Source organism: Accipiter gentilis, chromosome 16, assembly GCF_929443795.1.
Source record: "Accipiter gentilis chromosome 16, bAccGen1.1, whole genome shotgun sequence".
Classification (NCBI taxonomy): Eukaryota; Metazoa; Chordata; class Aves; order Accipitriformes; family Accipitridae; genus Astur; species Astur gentilis.
This window is the reverse complement of record NC_064895.1, coordinates 4,636,122-4,656,254: the sequence shown is the minus strand read 5'-3', so window position 1 is coordinate 4,656,254 and position 20,133 is coordinate 4,636,122. Positions and strand designations below refer to the sequence as shown.

Sequence of the window (20,133 nt, the reverse complement as noted above, 5' to 3'; positions counted from 1 at the left end):
AAGCCGGCAATGCAGTGGAAAATATAGCTTAAAGATAGCCTGTGATGTTACAGAGGCATCGTTAACAGCAAGCAAATCGTGCCTTTGTCATCTGTTTTGTTTTGCTCGGTCTCCTCTCGTAACAAGTTTATAGTCACGTAACTCTGCTCACAGGCTCTTTGTACATCTGATCTGACTCTGGCTCAATATTTCCAGAGCCAAACCAAATGAGCAACTCAGCGGCTGCTAAGGGGTCTTTGAATCGCTGCTTACCCAGTAGATATTTCACATGCTGCACATGACGAAGGCGAGCAAGGCGAGAGGGGACTGCTACATCATTTCAGATGAAATGGCTCTCAACCATTTCAAATATCGTTGGCATCTCTGAGAGCTCACCAACTGCATGAGGGAAGTGTAGAAAAAGATGTTGGGCTACTTGCATTTTCCTATCTCAACAGCAGACTGAAGTAAAAAATCCCACCAAGGTATGGTTGTTAAAACCAACAGGTTTTGCCTGAAATCTTGTAAAGCAGGTGGTTGCCCTACTCCAAATTTCAGTTCCAGCCAAGCTTAATACCATATCCTCAGGGATCCCAGGGATGAAAAAGTTTTGGGGTTTGTTTCCTCCAGCAAGGAGAGAAAAGGCAATTCAGAAAACTGACAGGCCAGTTTTCTCTTTCTGGGAAGTGGAAAAGCTTCAATGGTTTCAGGAAAGTCACTGTAATTTATGCCAATTAAGGATTTGTTAAAGACTACTGAGTAGTGGGAGAAGTAAAATCTACTTGATGAGATTCTATTTCATAGACGTCATTAAGCATAATTGATTTTATTGTTATTTTTGGCCCTGCATATGCACAGCCCTTGGAAAGTGACTTAGCCTTCATGTCCTTAGTTTACCCATTTATAAAATACCTGTGATCTTAATTTCTCACGTTATATTATCACCTCTAAAGCAAGAGTTTGTGGATATTTGCAGAGCACTTGAGACGTTTGGCGGTATGGTGCTCTGGCAGTGTAGTCGGAGCCCCACTGCCCCACTCTGTGGCTCAGGCTCGGGGAGGGGGGAAGGAGAAAGAAGGCTACGGCGGAGCATCCCCTGTGGACAAAGACCCCACGGAAGGACGCCTGGTAGTCAGCACCAGTGTGCTCAGGAATTTGAACAGAGGCTGGTTCTTGGAGGGCAACTAACCCATCACAGGTTCAAATAAGATATTAGACCAGAGAAGAAGGGAACGTCACTGCTCAGAAATACAAGCAGCTGTAAGAAACGTCAGATCTTCATATATATTCATATTGCACTACCCTGAAGGTGGAGGTAGTAAAGGCAGGACAAACAAAATATGAGCTGCGTTGGAAAACTAAGTGGAATTTACTAAACACATGACCTTTGACTATTGTGTGCTCTAAAACATGAAATGTTTTGTTATATAATTCAAAATATTTGTCTCATTGCTTTTAAAATTACTTTTCAAAATGGCATGGCTTAGAAATCGATTTTTAATTTCCTTCTTCTTACAGAAAGTGGAATATTTCTTCTTTTATGTTACACTGATAGAGATAAACCAATAATTAAATATTACCTTCAAGTTTAATGAAAGACACAGGCAATTTCATGATAATACACACAAAAAAATGAAGTTACAGAGAATCATACATATTTAGCTACTTGCAGGCAAAGGCTGCAATAGTAGCAAAAACTTTGAGCGATAATTACAGGATGATGTGGCATATTTCTGATTGTTGTTTGTATAGCTTTAATTATTACTAAAGTGTAGCAGCTTTATAAATTGTAAGTTCTGAAATATTTTTTCTTTCTTTTCTCTCTCCTCTCCTCTCCTCTCCTCTCCTCTCCTCTCCTCTCCTCTCCTCTCCTCTCCTCTCCTCTCCTCTCCTCTCCTCTCCTCTCCTCTCTTTCCCTTCCCTTCCCTTCCCTTCCCTTCCCTTCCCTTCCCTTCCCTTCCCTTCCCTTCCCTTCCCCAGAACAAACTGTTTTGCTCCTCTTAGAAAAAAAAAGTGAAAATTTAGATGTCGACACTGAATTATTTTGATTTGGAAAAATACATGTAAGAAAAATGGGTATTCTTTTATTAAGAAGGAACGATGTAAGTAGCACCTCTGTTTGGCACTGGAATGTGGTGCGATTCATTGTGCTCGAGAAACACTGAAAGTAGTGAAGTTCTCCTGCCCTTTGGTTTATTTTTGTTTACTTATTTCTCGTAAATGCTCATCAATACAGAAGGTAAACAGCAGGGTGTATCAAGGTTCTGGTTTTAGTCCAATGTTTAATGTGTCTGTTGATGATCTGGAAGTGAAGAAAACAGAAAGGGAGAAAAAAAATGCACAGATTATGAAAATGTATCTGAATTAATCCTTTAGAAGAATTTACTTATATTTCACCCTGACAAAAGAATCCGTGTTTAGAAGGGTAATATTTGAAGTATTTATTTATCTTACAGAACTGCTCTCAATCAACTCATGGAAGTGACTGAGGGATCCATATGGGCAGTTCCACAAACACAAGGTGTCAGACAAAAAATGACCAGGCTGTTGGAATAGAAAAACACTCTAGTGAAGAGCCATACAATAAACTGTGGTATTGCCAATTCACAGACCATCACTGATTTTTCACTTACGATTCTGTGCAAAAAGACCAGTCCTTCCCAGAAAAAGAAAAGGCTCAGGGCATCGGAAATCCGTAAAATCTGGGATTGTTCACTCTAGAAAAAAGACATATAAGCAAAGGCACTATAAAAATGACCTAAAATACAGAAGTGTGTAGGGGAAGCAGGGGGTGCTTCTCATTTAAGTGCCCAAGAGCCCAGGGACACAGAGTGAAAACAACTGGCAAATTCAAAAGTGAGGCAAAGAAATGCATTTTTCATTCACTATATAATTAGTATGAGTTTGTCTAATGAAAGCTATTTCCTCTCCCTACAAGCCTTGCCCCACTTATTTCTTTAGACTCTTGTGCTACAGCATTACTACTAGTATTGGTGTAGTATGTCATGAAGATTGATCACTAGGCAAGACTGAAAAAGAGATCAAAAACATAGGAAAGAAATAATATTTGAAGATCTGCTATTTAATACTTACAGCTGTGTAACATCTGAAATATAGTACATTTAGAAAGAGATATTAAGCCTCATATTTTATGACTTATGGAAATTTTTAGCTAGCAAGGATTAGAAAGGTTTCTTCTGTTTTGCTTAGAAGTACTTGGTGCTGACCACTTAGGAAAAGTATTATGAATTTTTTAAGAGGATTATGGATATTCCCAATTTACATGAGCCTACAGGTTAAATTAATTCAATATAATCTGCCAGCTCTGATTTGGAAGGACAGCCTCGCGGACCATAACCGCAGACAGATGTCAGTTCTTCAGCAGTCACCTACTACAAGAGATCAAGGACTGGAAAAAGCCCTGGAGCCCTAAAAAACTTCTTGCTTTCAGGCTCAGAGGGCTGTGCAACCCTGCAGAGCGGCGCCTGGGGAAAGCAGCCGTCGCTGCAGAGGTTGCCCACCGCTGTCTATGCCTGCCAGGCTCTGCTGAAGGACGGTAGCTGGTGGCAGGAACGCATGGGTGTAGGCGGTCACCCCATCAGGTTGGGGGGATCACACAGTGGTCACCCCATCAGGTTGGGGATCACAGTGGTCACCCCATCAGGTTGGGGGGATCACAGAGTGGTCATCCCATCAGGTTGGGGGGATCACACAGCGGTCACCCCATCAGGTTGGGGATCACATAGTGGTCACCCCATCAGGCTCGTTTCTTGCCTTGTTTTACCCCACACGAAGAAGGTGCTTTTGTCAGTTCTCCCATCAGTCTTACATTTTCTCTGTTTGGTGTCACCTTTCAGCAACGACAACCTTGAACTGATCCCAGGTGCGGTCAGTGGCCCTTTGCATCGGCTGAGTTACCCGTCCTGCCAGCAGCCTGTGTTTCACCGTCCTCCGTGGCTGCCCTTGTGCCTTGCCTTCAAGCGCCTGATTTCCCCCGGCACCGAAAGGTTCTCCCTGCTGATGGGACCTCTCCTGCCTCTCCTCTACTGCCGGCATTGGCCTTTGCATGCCTCTTGTCCTTCTTCGGTCCCCTTTTATTACTGCAGAGGTTCATGGCGCTGCACCGCAGGAACCAAGGAACACGCATGTTTGGATGACAGCTCTGTTACACCAAGGTGCTTCTGGTACTCCTTGTGGAATATTTCTCTGGATTGGCCCGACAAGTTTTTTTACCAGATACATTCTATAGACTTAAAAATAACAATTTTATCTTCCAGTTCAGCCTTGCTATTTGATCCACTGTGGCAGCAGGATGAAGTAATATGATTAGACAAGGTGCTTCAGGACATGGTTTAGTGGGCATGCTTGATGGTTGGACTTGATGATCTTGAAGGTCTTTTCCAACCTAAATGATTCTATGATTCTATTCTATGATTAACTCCCAGAGGCAGAGCATAAACTCACTACAAATAGACATGTCATTTGTAATGAGAAGACTGTTTCAAAAGTGCACTGGGGATGCTGCTCATTTTCTGGAGACAACTATTTGTTCCCAGATGGCCCTGACATATCCTCAAGTTGGCTGCCTTTATATTCAATGTCACTTGAAATGCTTACACTATCTTCACTGCCCAGTATCCAAAAGTGAAAGCTTCTCCCCTGTGGTCCAGCTCTTTGAAAGAAAGATGGATGCATTTTGAGATGGAAATATTTTTAAATCCTTGGTTGATTTTTTTGTCCTTTGTTTCTCTTCAATACTTGTCTTGAAACTGATCTTGTTAATGCCCTCGATATTAGAACCAGCTGATGATCTTATATTTTTGTTCAGTTACCGTATTTCTGAATTCTGGACCACTCTGGATAAGAAGTCAATTGTTGGTAGTGTAGTTCTAGCTTTGCTGCTTCAGTCACATTCATTGAACACTTAATTTTTTTTTAAATTTAAAAGTTTGATTTCCTACCCTTGTCCAGACATCCTCTTTCTAGAAGTGCTGCCTGAAATGAGATATTCTGCAAGGTTCTCTGATGGTCACATCATATAAGACAGACACGGCTACATCATAGATTATAAACCAGGCAGATTAGCCTGGAATTCACCTCAGAGCTCCAACACTGATGAATGTCTTGGACTCTTTTTTTTTTGTCAGGCTACAAATATGTAGTTTGCATTCCTTTTGCCCTCATGGGGTTAGGTGACTGCTCAGGACAGACTCTCAGGGTGGCCGTGTCAGTCCGCTCGGGAGGTCCCGTGTACTCTAAAAATCCAATGGACTCTACTGCAGCTAAACTCCTCACATGCTAACAGATGAATTTCCCCAAAGTGATGACAGCAGCATTGCTCCCCATGTCACGTCCCTTGCCCTGCTTGCTTTCTCCACGCACACTCACCTATCCCCCAGCTAACTGAAGAGTGCACAATACGGTGTCTACAATACCTACAGCTTTTCCAGATTGTTTTTCCTTATAGAATAATAGGCAGCAAAACTAGTAGCCCAGCATGCCTGGTTTGTTCTTTAGCTCTCAGGCTGACCTCCTCTATTTTGCCTTGATTGAGTCATGTTTGCAGAATGATTGAATACCTTGTCAAGCACTCATGCAACCTGAACCCCAAGTTCACTGAAAGCTGGGTACGTCTCTATAAAGCAATGTAGTTGGTTAGGTACTGGAAGTTGTACACCTGGATTACCAGGTTGCTCTGCCAAGCTTACTTAGCTCTGCTGGCTGTACTTTTTCTGTCTTGCACTACATCATGACATGGAGAATTTCCTTCTGCCTTTCTGCTCAGTTCAATGGATGTCAGACCAGCCTGGCTATAGAAGTCCGTCCACGAGTGGCATGGTACTGCAGGTTGTTCCGAGTCTGCTCCGAACAAACCACTGCCCTTTCAGAAGATGGGCCCTGCGTCTGAAACCAAATACAGTACACTCTTCAGCATATCTAATAACATGGTGCAGCAATTTTCTGGTAATCTGATGACACTCCAGTGACTGCCTACCTCTCCGCGCTCACGCTGCAGCACGAACGGCAGTGGGAGTTCAGTATCACCGGCTTGCCTTACACCTGGTGCTCCTATCAGCACAGAAGGACAAGCCTGTCTTTTTGTTTTCTCTGCATTTCACTTGTCCGTTTGTCCTTCACAAAGACGAATCCCAACAGCTTTTCCCGCACAGGCTGTTACCGAACTAAAGCCTCCAGACTTGTAGCTGTGACAGCAGCGAGGGAGGGCACCGTGCAGCACAGTCCTGGCCCCACACATCTGGGGACCTTGCTGTCGGCATTGACACGGGAAAGCAGAGCACTGACTGTCCTGAAACCTCAGACCATGACACCAGTTTCCCTCTGTGGGGCCACCAGGAGCGGGGATGATGAATGAGGAGCGGCAGCGGACAGGGAACCTGCGTGTTTGTTTGGGCAGGAGCCTGCAGGGACACCCCCAGCCTGCGGACGGCAGGAACTCCAGCTGACTGCGTGGTGTTATTTATACATCTTCACCTTACGGAAACTGTACCTGCAGTGCCGTACAGCTCGCTCCAAAGCACTGAGACCAAAATAATTTTACTGCCTGTTTCTCAATTACCTTTCTTCTAGCTGCATTTTAGCTAGTTGCTTCTTTGGAGATGATAGTCTAATTTTGTGGCAAAAATGCCTTTTTGATTGTTGCTGATAAACCAGTGAAAATTGCTTTTAGCACCACCACCCCTTCCTGAATAACTTCAAGGCTGCTAAGCAGAAGTTCTTGCAAAATGAGAAAGACAGAGAAAGTCAGGATGTTCTCGTCTATTCCTTCCACAGTATGTGCATGACTCCAGTTCACCTTGGCAAAGGCAGCAAATTGATCTGGAAAGCTCCATATGAGGAATTACATCTTCAGGAGGGCTGCTAAGATAGTGGTGTCCTAGCGCTTCTAGCTGGCAGCAGTTTTCCTACCTTCTTTGAAAGCATGCTGCCTGCACCCTGGTCAGACACAAATTCCCACCACAGGAGCCCTCTCCCCTTTCCACGTGGACTGGCCATCACTAAGTCCTATGGCTTTGCAAGTGATGAATCCGTTCTTAGCTGTTGTTCGCCCACTTCATTTTGCTGATCCTCCTCCTCCTCCTCATTTAAAATGTAAAATCCTTTAAATATCTAAGTTTTAAATAGGTGTAAGCAAGAGATGCTCTTATAAATTACCTTGCATATAAAGATGACGTCTAATCTTGCTGTAACTGTGCATATTTGGAGCACCCAAGATTTCTAATATGTATTGTCCCTTAAGGCAGTCGAATCACTGAAATGAATCCCTAGAAGTTTTTGTACGGAAAAAGAGAAAAGCAACATCAAGAAAAGGGGCAATACTGTCTACTGGCATGAAGACCTACTCCTGCAGCTTTTCAGAGGGGCACGTGGAAAGTGATGATTGGGGTTGGGTTATCAGGACTTTAATGAGTAACAACCCCAAAGGTGGAGATTGCTGCTGTCAGGCAACAGCTGAGCTCACCAGGGCTTTTTTTTTAAGCCATAAAACTCACGTATTTGTATATAAAGGACTTGTGCAAGGGGAATTTTCAGCCATGACTATAGCAACCACTACAAAATCTATTAGTCACATGACAGTGAAAAAAAAAAAAAGCAGAGACATTAAACTACTTGCAATACAAAGTTTAAGTGGTTACTCATTCAGGGAAAGCTGTCTCTTTCACTCACATTCAGCAAATTCTTCAAAAGGAAAAAAAAATGTTGAATCAGTCATTCAGAACAAACATCTCAGGGAAAATAATCAAATCAATGGCTGGATTTGGGATAAACATCTACAGTTAAGATTGTACCCACCATGTTATGCAGCATGGAGGGAAAACAGAGGACATGATGGGAAAGGGCTTTGTGCAGGTTACAGGATGCACAATATGCCACTACACATTGCTCTGGTCCATTTTCTGTCACTGCCTTTGACAATGTATGGAGAAAGTTCACAAGGTAAAATGACTTCCAACCACCTTCAAACCCTTCCTTGGCTAAACAGGCCCGGTAAGTACCTCCGGTTAAAATGCTGTGGCGCAGTCAGCTGCCGGCTTCAGTTCTGCTTCCCTTTCTTCCTTGATACCAGCTCTTTGTTAGTATGCAAACCAGAGCTTTGCCATCGTCTACAGGCAAGAGAAGACCTGGCCTGACTTTCAGGATCTTGAGAAATCAGCAGTAACCACAGAGATGGCACGGAGGGCCCCAACAGTGCTGCAGGTGCTCCAGCATGACTTCAGGAATCACCATGTCACCTGTGCAATGCGCAAATTCCCATTTCACTCGGGTGGGAACTGGAAGCAGCAATTTCCAAGTACAAGTTTGAAAGGGACATTTATAAGGTGCTCAAGCTGTTCTGGGGGCAGACATTATCTGCTTGTTCTGGGTAGTAATAGCTCCCATTTCCGTGCCTTCAAATTTAGTGCAGCTACATGAAATTTAAAAAATGTTCCAGAATTGTAAAAACTGGGAGTAACAAAATTTGACAGTCACCTAAACCCACTGCTTGGCTGAATTGCTTCTTTCTGCCCCAAGCTGTGTGCAGTTTGTGCCTAAAGCTCAACGTTTTTCCAATTGTGCCTTAGGGTTAATTTTTTTTAGGGGGAAGTGCTCTGTCATGATCTTAATAAATAAGAAATGGACACCTATATTATGAAAGATCTCAAAAATTACATTGGAAAGTAAACACTACGCAGCTAAAACATGCTTTATACTTTTCAGTGGTAACTGAGTGCCAACCCTAAAACGATTTGAAAATCTCAAGAACAACTTGCCAACTATTTTCAGAGAGCTGAAATGAGCTGTGCGTGCTGAGATCATTAACAAGACCAAGAAAAGATGTACTCAGCGCAGTTTCCCATCTATTAGAGTACTTTGCCTCTCTAGCAGTCTCCAGAGAGCGCCTCTGGCTGCTTCTTAAGGTCACTGAATCATTTCACTACAACAAATGAACTCGCTAGCTGGAAATGTTGGAGAGGCTCCCGTGCCTCGGTGTTGAGTCACTTTAATCCCTGCGCTCATGGGTGAGAATGCACCGCACCCAACCTGCCCACTGCCCCCTCCGTGTTGTTTTCTTTGTCGTCCTTCGTGTTCTTTTACTTTCCTAACAGCATTAAACCAATAGAGATTTGTAGTGTTTACAGTCTGTGGACAGAATGAGAATAGAGATTAAAAAAAAAAAAAAAAAAAAAAAAGGCAAAACCCCACCAAGCATGATTCAGCCTCCCTGCTCTTGGGAGTCTTCGGCTTTGCCACTTGTCGGCAATTAGAGGAAAGAGTCAGCGATGTTCCCGCGGGGCCCTGACAGAGCAGGAGGACAAAGTGTCCTGGGGCAGGAACAAAGCTGCCTTCCGCACCGCTTGAAGCTGGGAGACCGTCGCAAGTATTGACAGTCAGGACCTTGAAAGGCGTGCCTGTTTAAGAGTAGGTGACACGCATGGTTTGGCACACCGTGTAATCAGTAACAGAAGGAGTAGCAGGTCCCATCAGCCACGACTCTGGCACCGAGGGCGGCGGCATCTCCACGCTGTGATCCAGCAGAGTGTGGATGAAGCAAACCAAGTTATCCTTGACAAATGCCCTTATTTCCCTTGAGAGGAGGTAACAGGCTGTTCCCTTGGTGAAACAAATTCCAAAAACATCACCTGCGAGAGCTCAGTAATAGTTTGTCTCCTTATCCCCAAGTGTGCAAGACGTTTCTCCTCCAGCTTTGTTTTCCGTTTCATCTTCTCTTTAAAGCGCAGTTCCCTATTTGACCGAATCCTTGCAGAAGTCAGGTACAAGGAAGCAGCCCACTGCTACTAATAGGGTAGTTCAGTAGCACTGGTTACAAACCAGGCCACTGTCACTTTTTTTCTTCTATGCATTATAGCATAGATGAGCTTGATGTGGTCCTTGGGAGGCAAAGTGGCTTTGAATGGGGAAGTGTTTCCTTACTTGTAGGAAGCAGAGTGCAGAAAAAAAGGAACAAAGGAGCAAACAGACTAAAGACCTGAAACTTTGGTAAAATGTTAAGGTAGCTGAACAGAGACAGGACAAAGAGGAAAGGACTTAGGAATTGGGGGTGAATTTTTCTAACAATAGATATTAAAAAATATGGAACATATAACATCTCAAAATGAATATGGTCTGCTTGTCCAGGAAGTTGAGTTTTAATTATTTGTTTACTTGCTGTTTAATAAGACAGATGAAAACCAAGTTAATTTAGCAATGCCTGTGCAAGAAATGTGGAAGTGTGAGTGGCGGAGCCTGACATAAACAAACCACTCAAAACAGATGAATGCAAAGCATGAGCTATGACCATCATATTTTCCTGATAGCATCTTTCCTGAGTTCCAGAGAAAAGGTGAAAGTTATGCTGTGTCCAGTGGGGAAGACCCAGGGTAGAAACCCCCAAAACTACAGAACACCCACTTAGGCTAGTAAAAATCAAGGTAAGCTTCAGCTATTTTGAAAATTGTGATTTAGCCCTCCTGGACTGTAGTCCGCTGAAACATTCGGGAAGAGAAGGCCTAGTTCTGGAGAAGAGTTGGTGGTCCTGGAGCAGGACAGCCCACGGAGCATTAACTCCAGAGAAAAGAAAAGCAGGAACCTTCTGGTGCCAACCTTTGTGTTTCAGTGCTGCTCAGTTGGGGTGGGGGGGGAGGACGAGGACAAGGTTGTGCAATTTGTCCTATTATTGCAAAGCTCTTTTTTAAAAGTTCAGGTTTCAAACTGTTTGCTTTAGGCTGACATTTACATCCATCTCTTAATCACTCTTAGAGTTCATCTATGAAACAAACTTGTCACCGGTTTTCCACTGCAGCAACTCCTGTGCAGGCATCCTTGGCTTGGGCTGAGCCCAAGGTACTTCGCTCCGCTTTTTCGGAGGAGCGAAGCTATCGCAGTTGCTTCCCCCTGTAAACAAGATCTCAACTGTCTGTCTCCTCTTGCTGTCTGCACTGCCACAATCACAGAATAATTTGGGTTTAGAGGGGCCCTCTGGAGATCACCCACCTCAAAGCAAGGATAACTTCAGAGGTGCAGCAGGCTGCTCAGGGCCCGGTTGAAATCTGAACATCTCCAAGGATGGAGATCCCACAGCCTCTCGGGGAAGCCCGTGCCAGTCTTCGACCTCTCTCGCCATGAAGGACTTTTCCTTATGCTTAATATGACTCTCCCTTGCTGCAACTTACGCCTTTGTCCTTTCATTGTACCTCTTGATCTTCTGCTGTGCCCCTCAAAGAAGAGCCCACTCTTCCTCCTCTGTATCACCCTCCAGGCAGCTGAGGACAGCGGTGAGGTGTCCCCCCCTTTACTCTGCAGCTCCCTGAACGTCAGTGCTCTCTGGTAGACAGAGGACCTGGAAACACAGATGCTTTGCCAATAGGCATCCTCGAAAAGTGAGGACAATCAGCCATCTTAAGTACAGACAAACCACTTCAAAATATCTCAAGTTGCCTAAAAGCCCAGTGTAGTCAGGGGAAAAGTGAACATTAGTGGGCTGGGTATCCAACCTCACTCAATTAGGAGTTAAACATGGGATGCTGCCTCTACTTGTTCAGTTCTTATGCTGCTAAAGGCCCAGGTAGGATTTGATCTGGGATCTTCAGTTTCAAAGGACAAAAGAGTCAAGCCAGAGTGTCCTCTAAGTTTGCATCTTGCAGACCTCTTCATTTCCCCACCAGATGATTACATTATTTTTACAAGGTGTTCAGTCTCCTTATAACGTGGTTTCTTCACATTATACGATGAGTGATTAACGTATAACCTTTCCGTCAGGAGGAGCTCGCATCTCAACAGCCAGCGAAGTTATTACAGTTCTGCAACTCAAGCACACTTCTGGTCCAATCACCAAATATGTTTGTTATTATTATTTTGAGAGAAAGTTGCTGCACTGAAGCAAATTGATCTTTCAGCAGCTGATGGGACAAAGCTTGCTTTACAGGTGGCTGCTTTGGTATGGTAAACATCAAGCAGGCTCCTGGGCACCTAACACAGTATGTCCTCTTTCAGTTTATGTTTTAGTACTGCTTATAAGAGTGTATTTTTGTGTTGTGTTTCTCCATAGATCACTTCAACAGAAATGGAGACATGCGGGTTTTTTTCCATAGGGAAAACCCCCATGATATTTTCAACAAAATAACTGAAAAATATCAGCTGAAATAAATAGCAAGGAAATGTTGTCAAAGGACCTCACTGGCACCTAGTGTTCAGGTAGTGGACACAGTATTCCCCAGGGGAGGGTTCCCAGGCACTTGCCGGACCACGGCAGCGAGTGCATCTGAAGGGACAGTATTTTGATGCAGGAGCATCACGGGGAGGAGAGAAGGAAAACTCGCTCCCAGCCGCTGGGGCTGCTCCAGTAAAGCATGGTGCTGAGGATGGGCCCGGGGAGAGGAGAAAGACCAGCAACCATTTTCCTTCCTCTCCCATTGCCCCATATTGCACTGTATTTCAGTTTTCCCCCAGGATGGGTCTCAGCTCATGCTGAGCTCCCATTGCCCAGGAGAGAGGTGTTCCCCCCCAGCCCCCAGCTCGCCAAACTGCTCTGTCTGAAAGGTGTCAAGAAACCCTTGACCACCAAGAGTTGTGGCAGTTGTTTCGACATCAGTACTGGGATGCTATTCATGCTACTCTGAATGTCAGCTTATAAATATTTTAAATCATTCTACTCAGCAAGAGCCATCAAGACTGGAGCCAAGAGTTACAAGATGCAGAAGAGCTTTCAGTAAGCAAACCATTGCCAGGTAGCCTACTCCAGAAGGTGCTACCAGCAAAGAGCAACATCAGTATACGCAGCTGAAGCCCAGCACCAGGTTTCTGTACAGAAGAAGAAGAGAGGCAGCATGATTGCCAGCTGACCTGGTAATCATTTGACCCTGCCTAACACCCCGAGAAGCAAAACCATGCCTAGAGGGTTGACATAAGGTCAAAGGAAGAAAGGAGTAAAGGCAGAGAGCACGTGTCTTAGTGCTGCTCGAAGGAAACCTCCTCCTGCATCAAGCCTAAGCGGCAGCTGCTCGGCAGGGACGGTTTTGGGTGTTCATTAAGCACCTACTGCTGAGAGAGACAGTAAATGCAGCTGATCAGAATACTGATCTGGTGTCGCGTTCACATCTATGCAGAATCTTTTTCACCTTGCTGAAAATGAGAGCAATTCAGTTCATAGTCTCCAGTTTCTCTTCCTGTCCCTCTTCTCAAAACTGCCACCAGGGCATCCTTCTTTCTTGTCTGCTGGTGCCTCTCCCCTCATTAGCTTTTTCTTCTGGCAGTTTATCTGTCTTCTGCTTTCTCTAAGCGTTTTGCATGGAACCGTGTTCCCCCCATTCCTTCCTAAATAGCCTCCTGCTTTGCTCAACAGAAGGAGCCAGCAGTGTCTTTCCCCAGTGCTCCAGCTGTGATCTCTGGACAAGTGCAGGACCTTGATTATCGTTAATTTGAATTAACATAACCAAATCGCTCCACCCGTCGCTCACCATGCTGTTTTAGAAGCGCACTCTTGCCATACTCCCATAATTCTGTACATTTTCATGTTTGCTCACAGGTGAGTCAGTCTGATCCACACAACTCTGAGGTGTCAGAGCTGGGAGGATGCTTTTTTCTAGAATAGAGAGGAGCTGCTGCCCTTACACCATCCTTCCTGGGCCTCTTCCAAGGCCAGGCATTTTCAGTTTTGCTCACCCAACTTCATCTAGTATAAAGCATGATAAATACTGAATGCTATTAAATAATTACCAGCCATTTGTCTCTGCTGGACAGCTGGTGATGTATGATGTTAATAACCATCACAGGTTAAGCTTTAATGTAAAAATACACTCGATTTGAGATTTGGGCTGAGTTTAATGAGTGCGTTCTTTTTTTCTTCCCTGCTTAAACGCATTCATTCACCTCTACCTATAAAATGCTCTGAAATAGTCCTGTGTATCAGGACACACAGATCTGCATTCTGATCATTTTAATCAAAACAGCTCCTGTTTTTCCCCGAAAGCCAGTGCTTCCAAGGTTATTTGTGTAATCAAGGTCAGATGCATTTTGAAAGCCATTACATAGGATACGCTTGCTTTTAATCTCCTCTTCCTTTACGACCCCTGTTTCCACACTAGGAAATGCTCTTGATTACAAAGTCTTTGCAGCGGTGAAATAAAGGGCAACATGCTATTTTATTTTTGTCTCCGTTATGCAAAATTAATTATACTCTGATCATCCGTACTCCTAGGAACTACTGTGCAGATGTTTCCAATATAGGACAGGAGCTCTGCTTACCTAATACTTACCTTTTTGTCCGGTCCTCCTCTTTTTAAAAGGGGCTAAACGTGGTCTTTGAAGAACATACTACCATGCAACTGCGAGGAAAAAGTCGCTGGCTGTGAAACTTGTATCACAATGTAAATATTTATACGCCATCCTTGCCGGTACTAAATGCTGGCATATTTGTCACTGGTGTCAGGTCCAGCTTTTCATGAAATCCTTCTGCTCCCACCGTGCAGGCAGGCACCAGCCTGTCCCCAGGTGTCACCTCAGAGGTGCTGCCAGGAGAAGACATCGGTCCATAGCACATCCCCTCGGGTACCCCCCCTTAACCTCCTTAAAATCGTCTGCGTGACAGACAAAACACCTCTACAGATGCTGCTTAGAGCTGCTCGCTCCACATTTGAGGCCAGAAGGCAAAATTTAACATAGTTGTGTTCGGGGGATTTTTGTTCGTTTGTTTGGGGAGGGTGGGATGGATGGGGTTTGGTTGTGAGAGGGTGGGGGGGCGTAGTTTTTGGTTGGGTTTGGGCCTAGTTTTTACTTCTACTTCATAAAGTAAAATCTCACATTGACTATCGTTTTTTCGAAGTGCTCTGGCCAGCTGGAGCCAGGTAGTTGGCCCCACGCTACTGGAGATTTCTGAAAACCTTGCATCTCACTCCTTTCTGACCAAACGAGAGTTGGTTGTTAATTATTCTGATTTTCCTGTGTTGCAAAGGAACTTTAGGTAAATATTGCATATTGGAAAAATGATGACAAACCACGCAGAGCATCCATCACCAAATTGTCTGGTCTGGTTTCAAGAGCTCCCATCATTTCAAAATCTTCCTGTACAGCTCTGTAACAGCAGCAACGGGCAGCGATTCTTCCCATTTACTTCGCATTGAAACAAGAGTCAGATGTAACGATGACTTCTTAGCTCTTTATTTAAACCTCTGAGGACAGAGGGGTCTTCTTCATGATGATTTGCAAAAATCTGTGCAAAAAATTTAAAAAGAAAACAAAGCTGATAATAGTTAGCCGATAATAGTTATGCCATCTGTATGCAGGGGAGGTATTTCCTGGTCTTTTCTGCAAACTCATCACTATTCTACTGAGCAAAAGTGCGTTTGCATCCAAGATGTCTCAAGTCCCTAACAGCTCAGCACACTGAGAGCTGCTCTCACTCTCTCTCCCAACCCCGAGCACTGTGGAAAGCAAAGCAAACTGATAAATCAACAGAAGATTTTTCAGAAAGGCAATCTTTTCTAAAGGTACAGAAACACGTTAGGAACTTAGACCTAGAAAGACCCCGAAGCACCGAGATCCTACTGATTTTAAAGGAAGCAAGGTACTTGGGTAACTGCATAGGCTACAGATTTTTTTCTTTTCAAAAAGCTCCTATTTCTGCTATGATGTGAGCTGAGATTCTGATTTCCTGTAACAGCTGGTAAAAGTCAATTAGTAGCATTTAGTAAACATTTGGCATCTAGTGGCTGACAGAACAGTTCATGAAGGCATGTTTCCCACTTGCTAGATGGGATGAGACAGCATATGTCTAATCAGCTACAGAAATACCACAATACCTTGCTTCAGTACGCATGGAAGAAATTCCACTTGGTTTCACTTTAAATACTTTTACCAGGTAATTTATCACCACGTAGCATTATCTTTGGTGCTGGCTAATCCTAGAGGGAACGCTGTGAATATCCACTTCAACAAGTCTAAGGCAGTAATAGTGCAGTTGTGCCATAGGGGTTGTGCTTCCTCCATTACACCAGCTCAGGAGCAGCAGATGCGCAGGTGGAGACAACTCATATAGGATGACATTTTTATGTCAACAGATTCAGTTCCCTTGAAGTTTTACCTGTTCCCAAGTGAAATGCACGATTCCCAAGTGAAAATGAACGATTTTGCATTTCTTGCTGTCACACAGCCAGACCATCCCTGTTTGAAAAGCTGGAGCTCCAGCTGCCTCTGAAGGATGTGAGGCAATTCCTCTCGTGAGGAAATTTAGGACCTTTCTGCTGACCACGGGCTTCCTCCACACACGGTGCCACTGCGGCACCTTCCCTCAGCGAACAGGATATTCCTCCTCTGCCTTTAAAAACTTTCCAAGAATTATGGGCCAGATTCCTGCAAAAGGTCTTGCTTTAACATGAATTATACTTGGAAGACACAAGGTAAAAGAAAAAAAAGCAAGTGCTTCACTCCAGGGAACACGTTTTCCCAGACTCCAAGAGCTCCAGCTGTACCACAACGGCCGATTCCCTTTAGGCTGTGCTTTCTGCTACCTCCTGGCCTTTGATAGATCTTCCTTACAATGGAGGAAGCTGCCTTCTGCCCAAACGGTTGGATTTGTAAGAAGAAAAAGTGCCCAGGTGGGGTGGGGTGACCTTGACCAGCTGCCAGACGCCCACCCAGCTACTCTCCCCCTCCTCAACAGGATTGGGATGGTGTGGGGGGGGTGTGAATAAGATGAAAAGCTTGTGGGCTGAGATAAAGACAAGGAGGTCACTCGCCAATAATTGTCACAGGAAAACAGATTTGGGGAAAAAAGAATTTATTACCAACTAAAATAAAGCTGAATGGTGAGAAACAAGGACAAAAAGTAAACCACCTTTCCCCTACCCCCTTCTTCCAAGGCTCAGCTTCCCTCCATCATTCCTGATCCCTCTACCTCCTCCCTGCCCCAAGCGGTGGGGGGGTTGTGGTCAGTCCATAGCAGCTCCTCTCTGCCGCTCCAGCGTGGGTCCTTCCCATGGGCTGCGGTCCCTCAGGATAAACCTGCTCCAGCGTGGGCTCTCCACAAGCTGCAGTTCCTTCAGGGCCACTTGCTCCACCATGTGGTCCTCCACAGGCTGCAGGGTGGATTTCTGCTCCACTGTGGTCCTCTCCACACGCTCTGGCATGTGGAACACCTTCTCCTCCTCCTCCTCCTCCTCCTCCTCCTCCTCTCGCCTTGGCGTCTGCAGGGTCATTTCTCATGCTTCATCCTCACCCCTCTCTCTGCTGGGCAGTGTTTTGCCCCATCTTAAATATACTTTCACAGAGGCACCACCAGCTGCTTTTTTTTTTTTTGCCAGAACACAGAGCGGGACACCAGGGAGTCCCATCCCCTGGTCCTACAAACTGTAGAAGTAGCCAGTGCCCCGTCTTCAAGCAATCCCTCTGACCTTCACGCTGCTCTTACAGGAAAACTGCTCCAGAGCCATATTCCGCTAACGAAGGCCCGCTTCCAATTTCTAGCCGAAGTTTACTCTTGGCTAGCTTATACTCATCTGTTTTGTGTCAACACAATTAAAATAGCTTGTTTTCCTTCATGCTGTCTACTGTCATGATATCTGTGTAGGCTGCGATTACATTGCTTCTCAACCTTGGTCTTGCTCCACTCCCATTTTGCAAGATTTCTCCATTTCTCTGACCATCCCAGTAACTTCTGTATGGCTGATCTTCTCAAATCAGTTCTCTTGAGAGCTGGTGACCACAGTGGGGGAAAAACACGTATTCATCAAAAGGAAGTCCCACCAGCACCTCAGCCTCACCCTCCTGCACATTCCTCTTGCTACTAAAACCAGATTGATTAGCAAACTAGTCAAAAATAGAGGGGTTTCCCCCTCTTTTCTCATAGTAGCGACTCCAAGCTCTTGAACAGATGATTCTCAAATATCTTTTCTTCTCTCCTCTTCAGTCATTTCAACTAAAATACCCATGGAAAGAGCTGAAATTCTGTTACTGGCCCCTAAGGGGGATTTACACTAATCCCATCTCTCTCACTCCAGCCATCAAGGTCATCTGGTTGTTGCTGTAGGATATATAATCTTTCTTGGCACTGACAGTGCTTCCTAATGCTGTCATCTGCAAACATCACTGCAAATATTTCTACTTTTTATATCAAGTAACATTATTAATGGGCTCTGTTCAGGCTGAAAGCATTGAGACAAACCATCTTCTCATCAGTTTGACCCTTGCTTGTCCATAGAACCTGTTGCTGGTCACCACACCCTCTAGTTTAGATAATAATTTCCAAGATGAAAATTAGTACCTATTCCAGATGGATGGAAGATGTACTTCCTTCGTCTACACAGTATTTTTTTATTAAACAACAATTTGGGTAAGTCAGGTATGATCACTTCCAGAAAAGCTGTTACATTTTCTTCCATTTTCTGTTTGCTACTTTGTACTCAGCCATTCTTCTAATTTATTCTGAAACCTTTCATCATAATGAAATCAGACTATCAAGCCTACCAGGGACTACTTTTTACATTTTTCCTATAGAAAATATAGTATCTACATTATATATCCTTGAAACACAAGATGCATAATTCTTTTTCCTCCTTCTCCACATCCCAGCTTGACTGACTTAAACAAAACACACTTTTTTTTTTTTTTTTACCTGGACCTTTGTTACTCATTTTCCCCCTTTCTGTTTGAGATGATTTTAGCACATTTGACTTAAAATATAACACCTCTGCTTCAGTCATGTCACTGGAGCCCCCAGGGACTCTCATCCCAATTTGCTCTACCAAAGTTGAGAAACATACAGATCTTGTTTTGTATATCCATCTATTTAAATTAAATGGATTGAAAGTTGAAAATTGAATCCAGGTTTGCTTCTTAAACCAGTTCTTGCAACATCCTGATGATTACAACAATCACCTTTGTTGGTTCAGTAATTCTTGGCACGAAGATAACAGTGACAATGTAAGGTTAATCTTTTGTACCAACGTAACTCTCAGCAACATTTCTCTAACGCGAGATCTCTATCCATATTTTAATCACCCCCTGCATCACTTCAAGGGGATTCCCAGCAGTACCCACACTGTTAAAGTAATTTGGCCTCTGATTTTATTTATACTTTTCTTCTGCATCTAGCTTACTTTTACATCTCTTTTTTGAATAATGTGTACCTTTTAACAACATATATTCCAGTCTCATACATTTCTATCAAATTACACCTCAAGACAGCTACCAAATAATCAAAGGTAGAATCAACCCCCAGAAGAGTTCTCCATTAGGTTTGGGGCTTTGGGGGTTTCTTTGCCCCAGTTTTGGTGGCAGAAGTCCTATCAGAAGCTCCAGCACTTACTTAATACCTGCCTTGCATTAAGTAAAATACACAATCAACCACAAAGATTTCCTGGATGTCCAGAACTGTTCTCTGCTTTTCCACTACCCTCTGCCAACTCAGGAATCCCAGCACCCGAGTGACCCCAGCCCCAGGGGTGGCTTTGCACATCCATGACACAGCACTCAGGGTCTTCACACCAGGACCGCTATAAGAAAAGCTACGTTCTGGGCACTTGAGCTTACCTATCGCCTTCACAGCTTAACAGAAGTATTCACCTCCCTCTCCATCACTCAGGCTGTAGGGCCCCGAGTACAGGAAGGGACTTGGTCAACTCACGAGCTGTGCAAGATCTTAACAGTTTGAAGCTTTGAAGGTCATTCACTCTGCAAGTAGGTACTGAAGTGTTTCGTTTTCCTCAGCCGACTTTACATGAAACCTCTCCATCCCCTTGGCAGCAATTGGTCTTTTTTCCATCTCTCCAGCCTTTACAACTCAAAAAGTCCTTTTGGAGGACTCTTTTATAATCCCAAGCACCAATCACAGTTCTGTCTATGAGGAAAACTGCAGGTGCTTGGGGAATTGAGGCAATCCAAAGGCTGTTACTTGCCCCAGGCCAGGTAGCACGTTGGAAGCCGACCCAGGTAGGCAGACCCAAGGCTCCTGCCTCGGTCCATCAGTCTGGTTGTCAGTTATGGTAAAGCGATGTCTGATCTAACCCCTACAACTCTCAGACATTTTTGAGTTGCTGCTGAGACTGTATGAGTACCCAGGAGCCACAGTCTTCTACCTGCAGGTATGAACGCTACTGATGCTATACCTCTTCCCAAGACCACATCTCCTGCCAGTTTTGGACAAAGTCACTGGATCTACATGGT

The 20,133-nt window shown here is 44.3% G+C and overlaps 1 protein-coding gene across 1 annotated transcript in view; it reads right to left on the bottom strand.

Moving 5' to 3' along the window:
* Positions 1–20,097, bottom strand: part of LOC126046686 (glutathione S-transferase 3-like) — a 110,195-nt gene extending 90,098 nt beyond the window's left edge. Inside the window, exon 1 of the mRNA XM_049819418.1 lies at positions 20,092–20,097. The gene's annotated coding sequence lies outside the window, so the exon portion shown is untranslated. The remainder of the gene's footprint in view (positions 1–20,091) is intronic.
* Between the last annotated feature and the right edge of the window lie 36 nt (positions 20,098–20,133).